The sequence below is a fragment of the Neomonachus schauinslandi genome, chromosome 5, assembly GCF_002201575.2.
Source record: "Neomonachus schauinslandi chromosome 5, ASM220157v2, whole genome shotgun sequence".
Lineage (NCBI taxonomy): Eukaryota > Metazoa > Chordata > Mammalia > Carnivora > Phocidae > Neomonachus > Neomonachus schauinslandi.
In genome coordinates, this window is record NC_058407.1 from 119,249,061 (window position 1) to 119,258,265 (window position 9,205).

At 36.9% G+C, this 9,205-nt stretch overlaps 1 non-coding gene across 1 annotated transcript; it reads left to right on the forward strand.

The window, feature by feature from the left end:
- Positions 1–515: 515 nt before the first annotated feature.
- On the forward strand, positions 516–619 carry LOC123324987. The gene has a single exon (XR_006540161.1). It is a non-coding gene; the product is annotated as a U6 spliceosomal RNA (small nuclear RNA).
- The last annotated feature ends 8,586 nt before the right edge of the window (positions 620–9,205 follow it).

Genomic DNA, 9,205 nt, shown 5'->3' on the forward strand with positions numbered 1-9,205 from the left:
AAGTAGAGGGTTTGCCCAAATTATGACCGAGCTTGACAAAGAGACCTATTCTCAAACTAGATTGTAAAGTAGCCACTGAGACACCCTAACACAACAGTAGAGTTACAGTAAGGGAAACAATACCCTTTTCTTCCCAGTTCAGAACACAAGCCAATTTGACTAATTTGGGAACTGTGACAAAATTAGTAATGGCTTGTAAGTGCATAATTTGAAGATTTCATATGTTTAACTTATATTTTAATACTCTGGATGTAAGATAAACAGAAAATCAAATGTACATCTAGGAAAAAAAATAGCTACAATTAGTTTATTATTCACTTCGGCCTTTTTTTTCTTTTCTTAATGCTTATATTTGCCTTTTCCTTTCATGAAAATTTACATATTTTTCAGTCTCAAAGTGTTATTGTCATAAACAAATTATAATTTATGACCGTGGCTATGTTTCTTCAAGTTTTTCTTAAAGGACTAAAAGAAAACCCCAGTGCTTGCTTTGTCAATATCTATATATATATAGTGTATATATATATAAACACATACTAAAACTGGAACAGCACAGAGAAGGTTAGCACAGCCGGTGTGCAAGGATGTTTCACATATGTGTGAATCATTCCGTATCTGTCAGTTTTTGTGCTGGAAGAGAGGGTGGTGAGGGAGCAGGATGGCAAGGGAGCTCGAAGGGTAATTAATCTCTACCACTTATATTTTATTCATTTTATTATATAAAACACCAGTGTTAACAAAAATCTTGGTGTGTGAATACAGTGTTTGTTGAATGATTCTCTCTACTTTCTCTGTATTTTAAAATAGAAAAACCTATCATGATAGTAGTCAATTTCCAAACCTACGAAAATTATCAGAGGTGCATGCTGAGATTTATTCATAGCAATATCCTCTTCAGCAATGTTTATCATAGGGAAAATTGAAAATTTGAATACAGGAATAGCTAAGTAAATTATAGTAGAGTAACATGATTATTATGTATTTATTTGGAAATCTTGTTCTCTGTATTAGTATCCTATTGCTTCTGTAAAAAATTACCACAGACTTAGAGGCTTACAATAACACATATTTGTTACCATACAATTCTGGAGATTGGAAATCTAAAATGGGTCTCACTGCGAAAAATCAAAATGTCAGTAGGGCTGCAGTCCTTCTGAGGAGAATCCTTTGACTTCTTCAGCTTTTAGAGACTACTGCATATGATGCCTCCTGGACCCTTGCTCACATCACTCCAACCTTTTGCTTCTATCCTCACATGTCCTACTCTGACTCTGATCCTCCTGCCTCCCTCTCATACAGATCCTTGTGATTACACTGTGCCCGCTAGAATTATCCAGGAGAATGTGACCATCTCCAGATGCATTAAATTAACCACACTTGCCATGTAAAGTAACATCCTCACAGCTTCTGGGGATTAGGATGTGGGCATTTTTGGGCAGAGGCGGGGGCATTACTCAACCTACCACATTTTGCAAGCAAATAAGAGCATTTGAAGATTTAAAGTGCTTAGGACAGTGCCTGGAACAAGACGCCTTCCACTGTGATTTGTAAAAGGAACAGGCTTGTGAATTTCTCACTGCTTTCACAGCCTGATCTCAACCATCATCTCTTGCCTGGATAATTCCAGTAGTCTCCTCACAGGACTCCCTGCTTCTACCCTCACCTCCACCTAAGTCTTAGCAAGCAGCCAAAGTGATCTGCTTAAAACATAAACCAGATTGTGTTTCTCCTCTGCTTAAAACCTCTATTTTCCCCATTTAATTCAACTCTTTGGGTGGTCTTCACAGCCACACCATATGCTCCCCCTACTGGGACCTATTTAAACAAACTACACTTTTATTCAACTCACTACACAGGCCCCTTATTGTTTCTCCAAAACACTAGCTTTGTTCCCACCTCAGGACCTTGTTACATGTGGTTTCCCCTGCCTGGAATATGCTCCTCTCAGATATTCATGTGGCTCACACCCCCATTTCTTCAGATCTGCTCACTGAGGCCTACCCTGGTCACCCATTTAAAATCTCAGTTGACCTATGTCTATGCTCCCAATCCTCTTGCTATTTTTCCATAGCACGACACTTTTTGGTATTCTAAATGTTTTTTTAAATGCTTATATTTCCTCATCTCCTATTGAAATATTCCAAAGGACAAGAAATGTATATTTTGTTCAATGATATATATATATGATATATATACACATACATATTTTCATTTCCTTGAATACTGTATGGCACACAGTAAGCACTCAGTAAATAACTGTTGAATTAGTGATAAGATCCTATTATGTGCCAGGTTCTGTCCTAGGTGCTAGGACCATGTAAGTAAACTTGACAGTTTCTCCTTATTGGACCTTGCTTTTAAGTTCTGTCTATCGAAATCCACTCTGCCCACATCCCCAGATTGAGAGAGAGGAAAACACTTGATGAGAAGTGGTAAGCCTGGAAATTATTAATTAGCCTTGATTTCTTTACAAACCATCCCCACCCTTACCACTCCTATACTTTTGTCCCAATTACCAGGTATGGTTTTACTGATGTTCTGGAGATTAATTCAAATGGATGTAGTTGTTAATTGATGGTACCATGAAAAACAAAACACAACATGGCAAAAACCAATATGCTGTACAACAGTGTACCTTTAGTCAACAATACTGGATTGTACACACAAAAAATTTGTTAAGAGGGCAGATCTCATGTTAAGTATTCTAACCACAATATGGTAAAAATAAAAATACCTTATTGTGTGATTGTATAATTCCACTAATATGAAATATCCAGAACAAGCAAATCTATAGACACAGAAAGTAGTTTAAAGGTTGTCAGAGGTTGGGAGGAGGGAAGAATGGGGAGTTAGTGCAGAGTTGCTGTACAGGGTGATGAAAATGTTCTGGAAATAGTGACGATTGCACAATACTGTGATTGTAATTCATGCCATGGAATTGTACATTTAAAAATGGTTAAAATGGCAAATTTTACATTATTACAATTTACCACAATTAAAAAGGAAAGAAAATCGGGGGCTATGAAATTCCTCTTTCTCCCCCTAGATTATCAGACCTTAAAAAAAAACATGAACATGCATTCATTCAACAAATATTTATTGAGTGCTGATTTTTAGCTGGCCTTACTTTAAAGATACCCTTTATAAACAGCCACTGTTTTCCTATGTGGGGAATACAAATACTTTCAGTTAGGAAGTATTCACAAGTCCTTCTAACTCTAGTGCTAAAGCAAGAACTTCTCACTTCGATGTTGACTCTGTACAGAATGATTTTTGATAATAAAGATCTATGCCCCTACCTATTTCTTGCTTCACTCTCACCTTTATTATGATTTTCACAATGGAGAAAACCATACTCACTCTATGAAGCTCATGTTCACTACAAGGAAAATATAAGTTTACATCCTCTTTTTACCGTAACTCTCCCAAGATCTATGGTTCCATTTCATTATTCTGCTGACGTTCCAGCACCAATATGACTCACCCTGCCCTTATCATCTCCCTTTCCCACCCCTGACCTCCTTCTTCTGACTTCACTATCCCCATTAATGCCAATACCATTCCCTATGGCCCACTAGTTTGAGAAGTCTTTCCTCTTCTTTCCATTCTATCACTAACATTGTTCCCCAGTTCACAAATTTCATATTTTGGGCACCTAAAATCTTGGGCCTAATTAGTAAATTATAGTTCTGCCTACAATCCTTCTCCACTCTATTGCCAGATTAATTCTTGGAGATATTATGCTCTTTCCCTTCTTAGAAACTCACTAGAGTTCAGCTTCCTTAGACTGCATTCAAAGCTATCTTTGGTACTGTCCATCTTTCTAGGCTCTTCTCCCAGTAGCCATGAAACTTGACTACTTGTTGTTTATGCCAAAATCTGCATTTTTTTCTGTCTTTATTTACTCTTGCCATTAACTTTACCCAAAATGTACATCCAACCTCTTTTTTAAAAAGATTTGAGAGAATGAAAGAGAGAGAGCATGTGCATGCTTGATCCCATGAACCTGGTATCATGACCTGAGCCGAAACCAAAAGTTGGAACCTTAACCGACTGAGCCACAGAGGTGCCCCTACATCCAACCTCTTATTGCGTCTTCACTTCTTACCCTATCCATCACTGAAGGCCTAATCTATCACCTTTATGAAAAAAACCCTAGTGCAGATTGATCTTTCCTCTATCTGCCCATTGCTTTTAAATGACTGACCTGAACTGTCTTTATATCTTAACAGTGTAGAATCAACAGACTGACTACAAATGAAAAGAGAAAAATCATGAGGGAGGATGAAAAATAAAGGAACTGAGAGAAGAGTTTTGAGATGTTGAAGAAATAATCATTATCCACGACAGAAAAGGAAAAACAATTTTGAGAGGAGAAAAGGAAATATATTGAAGACAGCAGTAAGTATATTAAAGAAATGAAACAATCCATATTCTTCCCTTGGCTGTTGGCTTCTGTTAGTTTTAATGGTTACCCTGTGTGTTCTCTGGAATATTTAAAGGTTTTTACAGTGCTAGGTAAATAAAGAAGCAGACATTTGATACATACTGTTGCTTCATTTTCAGATATAAATTCTTTGAATCTCACTCTTTCCGGGGAGTTTTCTTGTTTCACTAAGTACAGATAATAAGAGTGGTCATGAGTCAGTACCATTTTGGTATCTTTGGATTATAAGAAAATCATAAACATCTTGTTCATTCTCTTAGTCTTTTTAAGTTTTTATTTAAATTCCAGCTAGTCAACATACAGTATTATATACATTGTCTTACTTTTAAGAAAGGATCTGCTTTAACAATTAACTTATTCACTGTTTTAATTATTTTAATATTTGTCACTGATTCCCAAGACTCCATTGTTGAACATTTAGGAATTGATTAATGCTTTTTTAAAAAATTTCATTTATTTATTTTAGAGAGAGAGTGTGAGAGCATGTGCGAGAGCAGAGGGAGGAGCAGAGGAGGAAGGAGAGGGACAAGCAGTCTCCATGCTGAGCACAGAGCCCAATATGGGGCTCAATCCCATGACCCTGAGATCGTGACCCCAGCTGAAAGCAAGAGTCGGACTGACTGAGCCACTCAGGTGCCCCTTGATTAATGCTTTCTTAAGGATCAGGTAAAAATATGGAAAGGCAGTTATTTTGCTTTTAATTTTTAAGGTTTTTTGAAGGGACAGCCTTTCCTTTCATTAAACTCTATCATGCCTTAAACATAACAGTGATTTATTCCAATACAGTAGAATTAGTATAACAGTATTTACTGAGTGCCTGCTACATGCCAGATGCTTCACATACATGTGTCTTTGCAATCTTCACAATGATATTGAGTGATCATATACACATTTTATAAATGAGGAAACTGACTTTCTATGTGGCTAAGGAGCTAGCACATGGTTATGTGGATGAACAATGGGAGCCAAGTTTTTAATTCAGCGCAAGCACATATACACATTTTCTAGTATGCCATGCTATGCTAGTCAAGCTATCTAAGGTTAACAAATCTCCTCAAGTCTCTGGAGCTTTCTAAAAATGAGAGAAGAAGCATATAGTTTCCAGAACCTCTGAATCTTTAAGTCATAGCAGAGGTCAACCCATTCTAGGTTCTCTAGCTCTGCGCTCAGGTGTACATTGCCTGTGGATACCTTTAGGTATCACTAGGAGGCCTAATGTACACCAAAAAAAAAAATCACAGAGGAACAATAAAAGTGACAGAAGAAAAGAAAAAGAAAGGGAGAGATAAAGGGGAGGGATACTTACTTTTAGGGACAAGTGAGACTACTACAACCAACTAGCTACCAGATGCCCCCCATTTGTAGGTCTACTTTCATATTTAACGCATTTCTGAAAGCATGTGTGAAGGTCTCATGTGCAGTAGTCAAATAATAGTCAGAGATAGGGAGAGTTTGTCTGCCAGAGAGGTTGAGGGGAAAAAAAAAAGCTATCTCTTTTTGTTAGATCCAGTCTTCAATGATAAAATTCCAACATTACATACGTGTTCTTAATTCTTTTTGTTTTAATTTGACAATCAAATGCATACCAGACTTGCTTAAATCTAATGAGAATCTCGGTACAGTATGATTTTTTTAAACTTTAAACATTTTCCACTGTTACCGAAAACCTATTAATTAGATTTATGTGGGTCATACTTCTTGTCGGGCTGAATCAGCACATTTGTTTCTGGTTTTCATATTTTTCATAAAGTGATAAGGACAAAATGCAATGATATTAAAATAATTACAAAAGCTGGTGCACATAAATGGTGATGTTACTGGAACTGAACTATAGCCTGAGAAGAGTTCCTGTTTGTTACAGCTTGAAATGTTTCTCAGCTGATTATGAAGGTCTGAAATCAGAGCACTGAAGGTTGTTTAGTGACGCTGGTGTATGATTTGTGAAAATGAAATTTCTATAAGATGAACACATGAAAAAAAAAGAAACTGCCTATGATCACCTACCTTTTGTCTCCTAGGTTCAATCTTTCTGAGGCCATCCAGTGTTCCTTTAATTATAATTCATCAAGGACAGGGTTGCTTTCTCAAACCTGAAGGAGTCAAAAGTTCAAGTCATCATTCATTTATTCATTCATTCTTTCTGTTCTACATTCATTAATGCTTTTTCCTTAAAGTATCAACAGAGTCAATGCCCTCCTCCAGGCACCAGGGAAGAACAAATGAATGACGAGGCAGTCCCTCAAGGGGCTACAAACCCTGAGGTCCATGAGAATGCAAGGACTTGGTTGTTCACTGTTGGTTCTTATCTTGTACCCTGCTGGATCCCAGTAAATGGAACAATGACTGGTACCCTACTGATAGGTATTCAACAAATACTTGTTGAATGGATGAATATATCCTAAAATAGGCAAGTGTGCTCATAGATAGAGGAATGAAAGGAGTTCAGAAGGGAGAGAGGGAGACAGAGAAAATGGGGGGATGGGAGGGGAGGGAAAGAAATAAAGAGAAAAAGAAAAGAAGACAGAAAACTAAAGGATTTACAGCTGGGGGAAACCTTGGCAGTTTTGTAGTCTATGAAAAATGAAACAGGTTATTCCATTTAATAAGTGAGAGCTAAGAATCATATTTTCATTTATAATTCCCAATACTGTGTTTTCTCAACATTACAGCAGAGCAAACAAATATGAATTAACTACTTAAGATGCATCCAGCCAGAATTAGGCTTTATAAAGGATATAGGAAAAATAAGATATGAACTATCTTTTAATCTTTGCATAGTAGATTGTTTGCAAAATAAATGCTATCTATTATTATTATTAAGTAGCTTATATCTACAATTCTGAGAATGCCTTATATTAATAAAACTATAGCTACAAATACCTTTCAAGAACTGAGAAAATAAAAGATAAAACAATCATCAAAACAAATTTAAAACAGAACCATAACATTATTAAATTTTGCAATGCTTAATATGATATTAGTCTTGGTTCTTATAAATAAACCACTTACTAAACATCTTTCAATGTCATGAAGCATTTATTTTCTAAGATAAACTAAAGCTATTAAATGTTTCCCTTTTTAATTCACTTATACCTTATCTCGAGAGCACTTTGGAGCTCTTAAAGTTTTTCTGCTTTGATTTCCTAATGGTGCCTTTTCCTGAGGCTGCCACCCTGTAAAAAGGCAGATTAATCAGCATATATCACTTGCTGCTCACTTTCTCTGAAGTAAGCTAAGTAGCATCCCTAAGTTAGGCAGTGTTGGAAAAGAACTTCCTCAATACCTGGATAGTAATGGCAGAAATGCCTAGAAACGTGCTTAAGAGAGAGTGGTTTTCTTTATTGTTTTGGGGTTTTTTTTGTTGGTTCTTTTGTTATTTTTATTTTTGATTTGCTTTTGGAGTAAAAAATGACCAAAAAAGGTGAATTAGGATGGAAGAAACTTTTTGGTATAAGACAAAGCAACTACATGAATTTGTCTATATAGCAACTGCATGGGAGGCCATGATTTTATATAGTATAATATACTAGCTGCATGAAGTGTGGGGGTGGATTATATAGCAAATATAGTAGTAATTCACATCTAATTTATATGTCTTTGTTAGCACTTACCAAAGCCTGGGTTAGAATATAGATAGATATAGTTTTTTTTCTGGATTTTGGATTGTGAACTCCTTAAAGTTATGATGAGTGACCGATCTGTTTGCTGACATTCCTAGGCCATATCTTACATATTATAAGTGCTGCTGCAAAATATTAGACTTAACTAATTACTTACCTTCAGACTTCATAATTAGACACTACAGATTATTTAATGTCACTGAAAGAAACTTTTTTAATATTCAAAAGCAATCCATATTTGATATAGAATATTTAAAATATAGTGTAAACCAAAACAATACTAAAAAACAAAACAAAACAAAACAAAAGAAAAAAAACCCTCATAGCTTCACAAATAAGAGATGCATTTGTTTATTCAACAATATTGGGGGTGCCTGGGCGGCTCAGTCGGTTAAGCGTCTGCCTTCGGCTCAGATCATGATCCCAGGGTCCTGGGATCGAGCCCCACATCAGGCTCCCTGCTCTGCGGGAAGCCTGCTTCTCCCTCTCCCACTCCCCCTGCTTGTGTTCCCTCTCTGGCTGTGTCTCTCTCTGTCAAATAAATAAATAAAAAATCTTTAAAAAAAGCCCCCAAAACAAACCAATATTGAGCACTACCAGGGGTTAGGCAGGTCCTGTTCTAGGTCTGAGTGAAATGGGTGGAGAGTTCCAATGAGCCACTGTCTTTATGAAGCTTATGTTCCAGCCATGGGAGACAGGCTATAAAGAAAACAAACAAAACCCGAAACATGTAGAAGGGGCTGGCACAAAGGTCGTAAGTGGAAAGAACTTGATGTGTGGGAAGCCTCCGTGGCTAGAAAAGGTGAGCAGAGGGTAAGCGTGGTGTAAATAGATGCTCATGCAGGCTGGTTGCTGTAAGAATGATAGGTGATCCAAACTGACAGAAAAAGAGGCCGGCAGGGGCCATTGCAATAATAGGTCTACCCAAGAAATGATGAGGGTTTCTATTAAGAGAATAGCAGAGGAGAAGGAGGAAAGATGATAGATTCAAGGGGTTATTTTGGAAACAGAACTAAGAGGACTGTCTGATGGATTGGATGTGGGAAGGAATCAAGAATGGCCCTAGGATTTTTACTTGAATCAGCAGGCAGACAGTAGTTCTGTTTGCTGAGATGGCAAGGACTCGGGAGAAATAGTG